At 40.8% G+C, this 13796-nt stretch overlaps 3 protein-coding genes across 4 annotated transcripts in view; 2 read left to right on the forward strand and 1 right to left on the reverse strand.

Annotated features, from left to right (window-relative positions):
• LOC114643553 (protein NLRC5-like) overlaps window positions 1-13796 on the forward strand; it is a 5922889-nt gene that overhangs the window by 3285364 nt on the left and 2623729 nt on the right. The window lies entirely within an intron of this gene.
• The window catches only part of LOC114642560 (NACHT, LRR and PYD domains-containing protein 3-like), a 691964-nt gene that overhangs the window by 457458 nt on the left and 220710 nt on the right, over window positions 1-13796 (forward strand). The window lies entirely within an intron of this gene.
• The window catches only part of LOC114641960 (NACHT, LRR and PYD domains-containing protein 3-like), a 592098-nt gene that overhangs the window by 17316 nt on the left and 560986 nt on the right, over window positions 1-13796 (reverse strand). The gene's annotated exons all lie outside the window — the stretch shown is intronic.

The following is a 13796-nucleotide window of genomic DNA, read 5'->3' on the forward strand; positions in this document are numbered from 1 at the left end:
AAAATCACGGCATAAAAACTACATAAAGAAATCAAAAAACAATGAAAATACTTGCAGACGCAATCAGATGAATGGAAAACAAATTGAAGGGCAGATTGTGATCGCCTGTGTAATGGGACTGGGCTCCACTGGACTAGGGGCATCTCAGCATCGAGGCCAAACACTGAGACACAGTACAGAAGATTATTCAAAAATAGAAAGCGCAGTTTATTTACAAGGACGCAGGTAAAAAGTAATTCACTGTCATGCAGTTCTAAAGAACTTCTGCAAGGACACACAAAAATAAAGAAAAAGGTCTGAACAAAAATGAGGCAAAAATATTCAAAAAGAAAAAAAAAACACTTCTACCAAAACTGATAATTGCAGGATTACATAAATATTTACAAAAATATGAAGCACAAGCCAATTCTCCTTTCTGCTCTCACAAATGCTCAGTAGATCAGACTCCTTCCTTGCTCTGTCAGACAAAAGCCAACCTCTGGATGTCAATGTGCCTCATATGAATTTTTCAGGTTTTATAGCCAATCCTCCACCACGTCTGCTCCTCTGACCAATAGCAGCAGACACAGTTACATCCACTCTGCACCACATGACATGCCTGTGCAAACCCTCAATGCGCATTTGTGAACCAGCAACAAGCAAGCACACTGACTCTTACAGACACAATGATAAGTTCTAAACACTGTCTTAACTTAACAAATTATGTTGACATTCAAACTAACATACGCTGCTTCTTCTCCAACAGTAGAAGACAACTGTGGAGATGTCAGTGCTTGAACCCAGGTGACGCTATGTAGGCCTCAGCTAACTTCACGTGTGTCCCGAAGCCTCATGCCTTCACATCAACTTTATCGTTGACGTACACTTGTGGTAGTTCATCCACTCACTTCTAACAATTCCATACTAATTACCCCATTAAACCATTTCTTAATAAGTAAACATTCTCCTACTTGCATCCGGCGCCGCCGTGAGTGGCAGCCTTTTCAGCAGCTCCGTGTATGACTGTATATGTATGTGTACTTTTCTACTTTTATTTTTCTATTTTTATTTATTGATCACTCCTACCACTTTATTTTATGTGGATTCCTTCCCTGGACACACTTACTTTTACAACGTGGGCATGGATTTTTACACACCGAGACTCGCCTATTCAAGTACTCAACTTCGGGCGCTGAGAACAAATGCCAGTGCCGGTGTGGTTCCATATTTACCCGACGAGGTAAGAAGGCGGTATCGTGGCAGCAGAGCCGGCACTAAGCTAAAAAAGAAGCGGCTTGCGAGAAAGTGGCGTTTCAAGCCTTCGGTGCCTTCTGTGATTCTGGGGAATGTAAACTCAATCTCAAATAAGATCGACGAACTGACTGCGCTGGTGAAAAATGTAAGGACCTACAGAGAATGCAGTTTGTTGTGTTTCTGCGAAACGTGGCTAAATAACACCATCCCAGATGCCAACGTGGAGCTACCCGGGTTTAGCACAGTTAGAGCGGACAGAGATGCAAGTACCTGTGGTAAGCACAAAGGAGGAGGACTCGCTCTCTATGTTAATACACGGTGGTGTCACTCTGGACATGTTAACGTCAAAATCTCCACTTGCTGCAGGGATATCGAACTGTTGGTCGTAAGTTTACGTCCCTACTATTTGCCCAGAGAGTTTGAACATGTCATTGTTGTTATTGTATACATTCCTCCTCGGGCAGACGTGGAGTCAGCGAGTGACATCATCCATTCCGCTGTTGCTAAGTTACAAACGCAGCACCCTGAGGCGCTTGTGCTAATCGCTGGAGACTTTAACCATGTGACGCTGGACAAAACATTACCTGCATTCTCCCAGTATGTGGACTGTAACACCCGGGGAAATAAGACTATTGATTTACTGTATGCAAACGTTAAAGACGCATACAGCGCCACCCCGCTGCCTGCGCTTGGGAAAGGAGATCATAACCTGGTTCAGCTTCAGCCTCACTATAAACCAAAAGTTAGAGTCCTACCTGTAACCACACGATCATTCAGGAAGTGGACCCCGGAGGCTGAGAATACTCTGAGAGAACTTTTTGGAACTACAGACTGGGATATCCTGCAGGGATCTCATAATGAGAACATTGAGGAAGTTGTTGACTGCACTACTGACTACATCAACTTCTGTATGGACATTGTAGTTCCAGTAAGAACAGTACGCTGCTATGCTAATAACAAGCCATGGATTACAAGTGACATCAAGGGCCTTTTGAATCAGAAGAAAAGGGCTTTTAAAGACGGTGATCAGCATGAGCTCAAGCGCGTGCAGAAGGAACTCCGAGTCCAACTCAGGGCGGCGAAGGAGCAGTACAGGAGAAAGCTGGAGCAGAAGTTGCAGAATAACAGCATGAAGGAAGTGTGGGATGGGATGAAGATCATCACTGGCTGCAGCTCGAAGCGGGGGTACCACCATTGAGAGAGACGTGAAGAGAGCAAACCAAATGAACAACTTTTTTAACAGGTTTGACCACCCTAACCCACTCTCACTCTCACCTCGGAGTACTGCACCCTCCACACATCCTTCTGCTGATACCAGCATAGGAAAAACATCCCCACCCATAATAACAACAGCGCAAGTGAGCAGAGAGCTGAGGAGACTTCGTGCCAGTAAAGCAGCGGGTCCAGATGGAGTATCGCCACGACTGCTGAAGGTCTGTGCATCGGAGCTGGGGGGTCCTCTTCAGCGCATCTTCAACCTGAGCCTGGAACAGGGGAGAGTCCCGAGGCTTTGGAAAACATCTTGTATCACCCCAGTCCCAAAGGTATCACGTCCTAGTGAGCTGAATGACTTTCGGCCTGTTGCTCTGACATCACATGTGATGAAGACCATGGAGAGGCTGCTGCTTCACCACCTTAGGCCACAGGTTCAACACGCCCTTGACCCTCTGCAGTTTGCATATCAGGAGAAGGTGGGAGCAGAGGATGCCATCATCTATATGCTACACCGATCCCTCTCTCACTTGGACAGAGGCAGTGGTGCTGTAAGAATTATGTTTCTAGACTTCTCTAGCGCCTTCAACACAATCCAACCTCTGCTCCTTAGGGACAAGCTGACAGAGATGGGATTAGATTCATACCTAGTGGCATGGATCGTGGACTATCTTAAAGACAGACCTCAGTATGTGCGTCTTGGGAACTGCACGTCTGACATTGTGGTCAGCAACACAGGAGCGCCACAAGGGACTGTACTTTCTCCGGTCCTGTTCAGCCTATATACATCGGACTTCCAATACAACTCGGAGTCCTGCCATGTGCAAAAGTTCGCTGATGACACTGCTATCGTGGGCTGTATCAGGAATGGGCTGGAGGAGGAGTATAGGCACCTAATCAATGACTTTGTTAAATGGTCCGACTCAAACCACCTACACCTGAACACCAGCAAAACCAAGGAGCTGGTGGTGGATTTTAGGAGGCCCAGACCCCTCATAGACCCAGTGATCATCAAAGGTGACTGTGTGCAGATGGTGCAGACTTATAAATATCTGGGAGTGCAGCTGGATGATAAATTAGACTGGACTGCCAATACTGATGCGCTGTGCAAGAAAGGACAAAGCCGGTTATACTTCCTTAGAAGGCTGGCTTCCTTCAACATCTGCAATAAGATGCTGCAGATGTTCTATCAAACAGTTGTGGCGAGCGCCCTCTTCTACGCAGTGGTGTGCTGGGGAGGCAGCATTAAGAAGAAAGACGCCTCACGCCTGGACAAACTGGTGAGGAAGGCAGGCTCTATTGTTGGCATGGAGCTGGACAGTTTAACATCTGTGGCAGAGCGAAGGGCGCTCAGCAGGCTCCTATCAATTATGGAGAATCCACTGCATCCACTAAATAATGTCATCTCCAGACAGAAGAGCAGCTTCAGTGACAGACTGCTGTCACTGTCCTGCTCCACAGACAGATTGAGGAGATCGTTCCTCCCCCAAACTATGCGACTCTTTAATTCCACCAGGGGGGGTAAACGTTAATATTTAACATTATACATAGTTATTGTCTGTTTTTTTTTTTTTTCACCTGTATTATTATCATTCTTTAATTTAATATTATTTATTGTATCAGTATGCTGCTGCTGAAGAATGTGAATTTCCCATTGGGATTAATAAAGTATCTATCTATCTATCTATCTATCTATCTATCTATCTATCTATCTATCTATCTATCTATCTATCTATCTATCTATCTATCTATCTATCTATCTATCTATCTATCTATCTATCTATCTATCTATCTATCTATCTATCTATCTATCTATCTATCTATCTATCTACTGACAAACCCTGTTTAAACTACTAACTCCACAGCATGACCTGCCACACTCACAAACTCAGAAAAGCCTTAGAAAACATCTAGACCTTGAGCTGAGCCTTATGGGCTTTAAAAGTCCCACAAATCATAGGCTGACTGTTCCAAAGCCACAGGGCAACTACCAAACAGGCATGGCCTCCCTTTGACATCAGACAAGAACAGTTAATAGCCAGACGTTACTGTCTCAGATATCTTAAAAATCTTGAATCTGATACTGGACAAAGAAGCTGTGAGGTAATAGTGAGTCCAGCCATGAGGAGCCTTGTAATTAATGAGTAATGAGAAACATTAAAACACTTTCGGATGACCACTACAACACCAGCAGCCTAACCCAAAAGTTTTGGAGACCTATAAAAATTAAAGTTCAGCAGGGCGGTTTTAATAAATGTAGTGAAGTCACTGGCCAAGAACCAGGGTTCAGTTAGAAACATACAGTGCATCTGGAAAGTATTCACAGCGCATCACTTTTTCCACATTTTGTTATGTTACAGCCTTATTCCAAAATGGATTAAATTCATTTTTTTCCTCAGAATTCTACACACAACACACCATAATAACAACGTGAAAAATGTTTACTTGAGATTTTTGCAAATTTATTAAAAATAAAAAAATTGAGAAAGCACACGTACATAAGTATTCACAGCCTTTGCCATGAAGCTCAAAATTGAGCTGAGGTGCATCCTGTTTCCCCTGATCATCCTTGAGATGTTTCTGCAGCTTCATTGGAGTCCACCTGTGGTAAATTCAGTTGACTGGACATGATTTGGAAAGGCATACACCTGTCTATAGAAGGTCCGACAGTTGACAGTTCATGTCAGAGCACAAACCAAGCATGAAGTCAAAGGAATTGTCTGTAGACCTCAGAGACAGGATTGTCTTGAGGCACAAATCTGGGGAAGGTTCCAAAAAAATTTCTGCTGCTTTGAAGGTCCCAATGAGCACAGTGGCCTCCATCATCCATAAGTGGAAGAAGCTCGAAACCACCAGTGGCCTCATGTATAACACCGTGCGTAGAACTCACACTATAACATGGCGTAAGCACAAAAGCGGGATTGTGCGTACACACAGAAAAATCCAGATGCAGGAATCTGTGCGCACGCATACTTTCACGTTCTTCCACTACATAAATCCCGATCAGCGTGAAAAGTAATGCACGTGCACGCGCCTTCTGTCCCGCCCCAACTCCTCCCAGAATTACGCCTCTTTGAATATGCAAATCAATATAAATAGCCTTCTGTGAAAAGACAATGGGAAAAGCACGGGAGAAAATATAAGAATTTCAGCGAATACCAAGTGGAGGCAAAGGAAAAACGTACTATTTGTTGGTTTAAACAGTGGTATAATCAGCAAAAGGAAGTTAATCGAGTGACAGAGTGTCGGAAAAACTCGAAAGATCAAATTCACAAAGTCGCACAGTGCCCGAAATAAAAAAGAAATCACATATCAAAGTCGCTGTGAAAAGGCGAGTCGTAGCCCACCGTCTGAGTGTCATATGAAAGCGTATTAGGGTACAAACAAAAAACATAGGCACACAGTGGGAAAAAAGCATGAAATGTCAACTTTAATCTCGAAATTTCCACTTTAATCACGTAGTTTATTTTGTCATTAAAGTAGAACATCATAAACTTCATCTTAAAATCGTTTATTTTACTAGTTTCTCAAGTAGCATGTTAAATGCTTTGTTCTGTGTTTTATCTTCTATGTGCTCTATGTGTGTGAATCACTACGTGCTTCCGTTCTTTCTCTTTCTCCGACAGGACACAGAATGCATTACATTCGTGATATTACAGCTCTCTGAATAATTAAAATACTGAGATGTATACGTGATATCATTTTCATGATGATTGGAATGAAAGCATGTTATTAAACATAGGAACACGGTGGCGCAGTGATTGTTCATATCTCACGCAAGAGGCTTGCTGCACCATGTGCGACCTTCGATGAAATAATTTATTACAGAAGTACTGTCTCTTTCAAACGTACTAACCTCCAATTCCTGTCCATACTTTTCTTTCTCCAATCGCCACACAATCAGCTCTGTAATAGACGTTAAGCCATTTGTAAGCTTAGAACGCCGATTCTTCAAAACTTTTAAGGAACATTGAAATATCTTCGTAGTACATGTTTAATTATTCTATTCGTCTATCCTTCCAGTGTCGCGTCAGCACCAGCAAGAATACAGCGCAAGGCAGGAGCTATCCTTGAACTAGCTATACAATGCGGCACCGTGTCCTCACATGTTTAATTATTAACAATACAGATTATTTAAATGAAGTTAAAGTTTTATCTGTATACTATAAGCAACATATTATGTGGGTTCCTAGAAATTTGAAACTGGAGCTCCTCCATGTCAAGTCCATTGATTGTAATTGATAAATCATCAATGTGTCTTGTAATAGATGATAGATTCTTTTGTTTCCTGGTATTCGATTACAAGTTGTTATCTGAGAACCACAGTACTAATTTGCAAACTTTATCTCCATTTGAGATCAGCCCCACTACTGATGTAAAATGTGCAGATGTAATAATTGCATTTGTGGCGTGTACAGGTACACAGTCGGCACACAGCCTTCTGGGATCCCAGTGCTGAGTATCAGGCTGGACAGGAGAGGTGAAGGCCAAATCTGACTGCTTGTCAGAAAGTCCTTGATCCACACTCATACTGGCTGACTGAAGCACACCAGGTCAGGTAATTTAGTGACCAGCCGGCTGGGAATAACTGTATTAAATGTCAGGCATTCTAACATACTGTACTGTATGTCTCCTTCTCCAGAATGGTGTGGAGAGCACTGATAATGGCATCCTCTGTGGATCTGTTTACTCTGTAGGTGTATTGGTGTTACGTCAGAGTTGGGGGAGGACGTGTCTGATGTTCCTCAGATCCAACTCTTCAAAGAACTTTTATAATGATGGCCATGAGTGCCATTGGTCTGTAATCATTTAGACAGATGATGGCCGTCTGCTTTAGGCACTGGGATGATTGTGTACATCTTTAGGCAGAAGAGAGATGATGGACTGGGACAGGGACAAGCTGGAAATGTTGGTAAAGACCTCTGCTAGATGGTAGGGACAACCCCTTAGCACCCTTCAAAGTATTCATCTGGGCCAGCAGCCTTCCATTCATTTACTCTTCTGAACACTCAACTTACATTCCATGCTTGCACAGCGAGTACGTGGTTAGTGGTGACATTTGAAGGTGTTACTTCAGTCTCTGTTCCTTGTGCCTTGGGTGAAGAAGCAGTTGAGCTCCCCTGCCAGTGAGGCACTGCTGCCTGTGGATGGTTTCCTGTTGTCCTTAAAGCTAGTAATGTGTTGAATGCCCTGACACCCTTGATGTCAATCATTGTTAAAGAGGTAGTCCACGATTTTCTGCTTGTATGTCTCTTTAGCGTTTTTAGCTTGTTGGACCACCTTTGTCATCCAAGGTCTCCTGTTTGGGAAAACCTTGTTACACTTATCAATGGTGACATTTTCAACAGAGGTCTTGACATAGATGAGTACAGCTGAAGTGAGATTGTGAGTAATGCAAGCAGACAAGGCACCCAAACCAGTTGTAGGAGACATCAACATCACCCCGGCCCAAGTAAAAGCCCCACTTCACTTGTCCTGTTTTCAATGTTATTTCTTCCTATGTGGCAAAAATGGCCCAAAACACAGTACTCTGGCAGGAAGGGGAGAGTTCCAGAAAATTCAAGGGTGACAATACTCCCAAAGAGTATAATTGTGAAGGCAGAAATCCTTAAATGTTTATATTACATATCATAAATAGTGTAGTATGATCATAATGAATATTGAAGGAAAGAAAAATAAAATCAAAACTATTAGTAACAAGTAGTAATGAAGAAAGATAAGCGGCATATGGACAAACATGACGGCGTGTTGACATTTGGAAAGTAATTATCCACTCCTAGAAATGTTGGTTCTTTAATGGCATTTCATGGCTCTTAACTGGGTGTATGGTTCATCATAGAACTACTGCTTGACAAAGCGCCACTTCTTTCTGACAAAGGATCATTTGCATATGAAGCTGACTCTTTGTGCTTTGAAATATGTAGAAAAAAAGATGAAACCTTTAATGTATGGTAGGCAGGTCACCAACAGATTAAGAAAACCTGCTGTTGTTGTTGTACGCAGCCAGAATAGTTTTAAAATCATGAGCCATTGGTATTTCACAAATCAGTTACCATGTGTTTATGGTTATTTAGTGTATGGAGCCTTTAATGGACCTAAACAAATGAAAGTTCTTACTGGAACCTTCATGTGGACGGGTCTTTTGGGAGCCAAATATGGTTCCCTATGGCATCGCTCTGAAGAACCACTCTGGCCTCTTTATTTTTAAGTGTTTTATTACTTGATTTGTTTAATGTCTCGTCAATAAATTTACTCTTAAGAACAAAAATGCGATCGTTTTAAGCAATCTAAAACTTTGTGAGAAGTTAAAATCCTCAAACCTAAGTTTGTAAAGTAACAATACGAATGAACCTTCAAACAATTAGAAGCTACATAGGACAGAGGCTGATATCTTTTGTGTTTAACATCCTGTGCAAGCACCTTCATGACTCTGGACATTACGTGCAGCTGAAAAATATGGTGAAGAAAGAGAAAGAGAAACTGAAGGTAAAGCCAATGTTGTGCTTCAGTCAGAGGCAGGCCTCGGTGGACATAGTGAAGGCAAAAACAAAGACAGAAGAAGGAAGGACCTCTAAGTGATGGGGGCAACCACATTAGCATGTCCACATCTGGTTGTGACCTAGATCCTAGTCCAGGGAGCGAGGAGAGTGACACTGGTAGAGGGTGGTCTCAGGAGGTCACAAAGAGCACCAAATAAAATAATATATAGAGAAAGATAACGAGCTGAGGAAGGTAATAATCAAGTTAGCAGAGTACACAAACTATTCATCCATAGCAAGCATATACATAAGAATACATAAGACATTTGACAAACAACAGGAGACCACTTAGTCCATCAAGCTCGTTTGTTTAGCTTATAGCTAAGCTGTCCAAAAATTTCATCCAGATGCTTCTTAACAGTTGTCAAGGTTTCTCCTTCAACTCTATGTCTCAGTAGTATGTTCCAGAGTCCCACCAAAGTCCTTCCTGGCTTCAGTGTTAAATGCACTGTTCCTTAATTTCCACTGATGTCCTCGAGTAGGTCATTCACCCTTAAGCTGTTGCTGGATCTACTTTATCAATAGCTTTGAGGATTTTAAAGACCAGGATTAGGTCCCCACGTAATCTCCTCTGTATGAGACTAAAAAGGTGTTAAGCATCAACAATCTCCTGCTGACGATACAACCCTGCTAGCTGAAAACAAGAAGGACTGCAAACATCTGATCATGAAAGAAGAAAGTGAGAAGGTTGGACTGTGCTTGAATATTAAGAAGACAAAGTTCATGAAAACAGCAAAAAATGTGAACGTCAATATGAAGATCAGCAATGAAGAAATCAAAATGGTTGAAGAATTCATCTTTCTTGGCTGTAAAATTGATTGCGATGGCAAATGCACTCCTGAGATTAAGAGGTGGCTGGCATTTAGAAGAAATTCAATGGTCAGTATGAACAACATATGGAAGATCAAAGACATCAGCCTGGCAAATAAATGTAGATTGGTCAATGCTATCATTTTCCCAATAGCAACAAATGTCTGCAAACCCTGGATGCTGAGAAAGGCAGACAAGTAAAGGATTGATGAATTTGAGCTGTGGTGCTGGAGATGTCTGTTACACATTCTTAGAGCAACCAGATTAACAAACCAAGTAATTCTGGAACAGATCAAAGTGAAACTCTCACTAGAGGTCAAGATAACAAAGCAAGAGCTCTTCTACTTTGGTCACATCATTCAAACAGGATGCTTAAGATGGACGTCATGCTTGGAATGGTCATTGGCAAATGAAGAAGAGGCTGCCCAAGAACTCGCTGGCTAGACATCATCAGGAAAGATACTGGAGTGAAAATAGCAGAACTGAAAGAAGCCATGAAATATCAATAGACATGGACAGCATTGATCCAGAGAGTGGCTGAGAGTCGTACTCAACTGAATGGATAAAACAAAAGAAAACTTAGAGAGTCAAGGCTGGGTGGCTGTCAAAAAACAGGGCCTGTTAAAGCCCAATGAAGAGTGATTTTGGACTATACAAGAGATAAGTTGTTGTTGTTAAAATTATTTTAAAGGAGACACAAATGCAATAAATACTTTTAATAAACTAAAGTCAGAATCAAGGGAGCACAACAAGCTGCTGATGTACTTGAAGCATTTAATAAGTTCAACTGTTAAATTCTCAGTTAGCGATTTCATGTCCATCTTTGTTAAAGGTGCCTTTGTAAAAGAAGGAGTAGCCATACAGAATATAGTGGAGGGCAGTAAATAAATCTAATCTTCTATGGCCAAGTAAGTCACATGTTATAATACTACAAGGGGCAGAAAACAGAGACAAGAGCCATGTAACAGATACTAGCTTCAAACATTCAAACAGTAAATCTAAATAAATTATAAAAATAAGGCAGATACAATGGCAGACTTTTACATTTTGTTTCATAGAAGCTAACTTCCTGGAGGCCTACTGTACATCTACAAGCAACGCCAAGCAATTCAGCCACCTTGATCAAGTGGCTGAACATGAGGAGGAGGAAGAGAAACAGCGACGCAGGAGGAGACTTTAAAAGGGAAGAGACAAGCAGATGACATATTAGACAGAAGTCCAGAAAAAAGTCAAATTACAACAAGGAAACAAACACATCTTAGAATTCTCTGAAGTTCAAAACCAAAGTTAACAATGTACAGCCTGAAATACTGGCATTCTTCTAAAGAAATTTTAATTGTCAATAATTCTCGATTCCTAATTTGCTCAACCGTGGTAAGTTTCTTTGATTAAATGTCACAAGTATGAAACATCCCAGAAAGCCTTTGAGATAGAATTGCACCTACAGGAATCTCAAGTTCAAGTGACAGCATAGAGTCTGGATAAGGAAATATGGCTGTCCACGTGAACATGGATTTAAACATATTGAAGGACTCTTGAGCCAAGTGTGTCCTAAAACATTCTGGAAGATTTCTTAGTAAGAGTAGTTATGGGACAAATGATGGTACTGAAATTTATGATAAGTTTATGATAATAATTAGCAAAACTAATAAATCTTTACCCCTCAAATACTTTCCAGATAAGAACAGTAGAGACTTTTGATGGATCCACTCTTAAGCTTAACTGGTTGGTTTTACACCCCAAAAAATAACTTAAGTTCTGTAATATTCACATTTCTTTAGTTTGAGAAACAAATCTATTTCTCCATAGAGATGACTTCCTTAATGTGAATGATGTGCTGCTCAACATTGTTAGAAAAAATGAAAATATCATCAATATACGGTAGACGAGCACGTACTGAATGTCTAAAAACCTCATTTACAAACAGCTGGAAAACAGCTGGTGCCTCAGCTAAACCATAAAGCATGCTGAGATATTCTGAATGTCCTGTGGTGTATCACATCCTGCTTTCCACCCATCTCCCTGGTAAGTCCACACCAAGTGACAGGCACTATACAAGTCTAATTTAGTAAAAAAAAGACACTATCAATTATTTGTTTTAGAAGAAATAAACTAGCAAAAGTGGTTAGCGATTCTTAACAATTATCTTATTCTGCTCACTTTAATAAACAGAGGGCTGTAAGGTACCTTCCTTTTTTAGAGAGTTACCAGGTGGTCAAATAAAAGCTATTGTGATGTTTTCAGGAATGCAGTCTCCCATGGCTTTGGATTCTTGGCAGTGATTGTCATTTTCCTTTTCCAATGAGGAATACAGTCAATTTTTTTTATTGAGTGCAGTTTTCAAAACAAAACTCCCTCCAAGATATTCATTAGTTTGTGTTCCTGTTGATCATGGGTGTCTGAAGCTTAAGGCAAGGAAATCCTAAGAAGACTCAAATATGTGCAATTTATTTATTCAAAATGGAGAGACCCAGTTAGAGAGAAAGTGCTGTAGTGTCAATGTCTGCAATTCCTTTACTAATAGGGGCCACGTCTACAGGCAAAATGTGTAATGTCATCTTCAAGAATGTCTAATTGGTCCACCAAACCAGAACTAAGAAAGTCCTCTGCAGAGTTAAAGTACACTAATACCTGAACATAAAAAATATATGTTGATGCATACAGGTACCATTAAATTGATTTTTACTTGTGGAACACCACTTGTACTGCAGAACAAGATGGAGGCATTCCTCAGTAACTTTGGACAATTCATTTTGAAATGCTTGGACTCACCACAATAAAAACAAAGCCCTTGTCTCAACCACTTGAATGTCTTCCTTTCAGTTTTTTTCCTTCTATCGTCTTCACAGTTGTTTTTCTCAGATCACACTCATTGTCCAGTTTACCCTCACCTAACATTTTAGAAGAGCACTGATTGCATGTGATACTATCTTCTCAATAAGTAGTTCTGTTATTTAGGTCTTGTTATTCAGTGTGCTCAGCAGACAGCTTTTATAAATCTACCTTATTTTTATTAAGCTCAGAGTCTGAATGTAATGTTCCAAGTTCACGTTCTGCCATTACAAAGGAAGAGACAGGGCAGTATAAAAGGAGCCAGGGCCAGGATGTGAAGCCAAACTCAGATCGACATGCCAGAGCCAAGATGTAATAAAGTTAAAACAGTACTGAAGGGCCTAACCCAAAATGCTAACCAGGAAATCAAAGTCACAAGTATAGGTTTATTGTTAAAAGACACACCATTACCCAAGGCAAAACGTTGATTTGAACATCCACAAACCTGGACAGTGTTTTAACCTGCAATGCTAGTTTACATATTGTCACCCCAGTGCCAACCCACAGCTCAATTTCCTGGACTGCTGTCCCAAAAAACAAGTAGTTGTATCTTAGCAATGACTCTTTCAAAAAACTGACTCTCAATAAACAAAATGGTGTTATGTTCAATTTCACAACATAATGATAAACAAAATAAACAAGGCTGAAACAATAAAACAGCAACGAATAAAACCTATCAAAGAATTGTCATAAGTTCAAAACCAAAGTTAAAAATGATTAGAACCTACAGAAATATGTGTTTATCCTAAGAAAGTCTTCTCAAATATCAGCTATCATGACAGACATCTGATGAGTTTCCTAATCTGTCCTCCGTAACTTTTACAGGTGCACAGTGGAGTCCATCTTTACTGGCTGCATCACTTTCAAGGATGGCACCTGCTGAGCCCAGGGCCACATGGATAGATAGATAGATAGATAGATAGATAGATAGATAGATAGATAGATAGATAGATAGATAGATAGATAGATAGATAGATAGATAGATAGATAGATAGATAGATAGATAGATAGATAGATAGATAGATAGATAGATAGATAGATACTTTATTAATCCCGATGGGAAATTCACAAATTCACATGGCACTACAGAGGGAGCTGATGTCAGAATGTGACTGGCACCCAGCTGCCTTCTGTTTAGGACAAATGCATTACATGCAAATAGTATCATCA

The sequence above is a fragment of the Erpetoichthys calabaricus genome, chromosome 4 (genome assembly GCF_900747795.2).
Source record: "Erpetoichthys calabaricus chromosome 4, fErpCal1.3, whole genome shotgun sequence".
Classification (NCBI taxonomy): domain Eukaryota; kingdom Metazoa; phylum Chordata; class Cladistia; order Polypteriformes; family Polypteridae; genus Erpetoichthys; species Erpetoichthys calabaricus.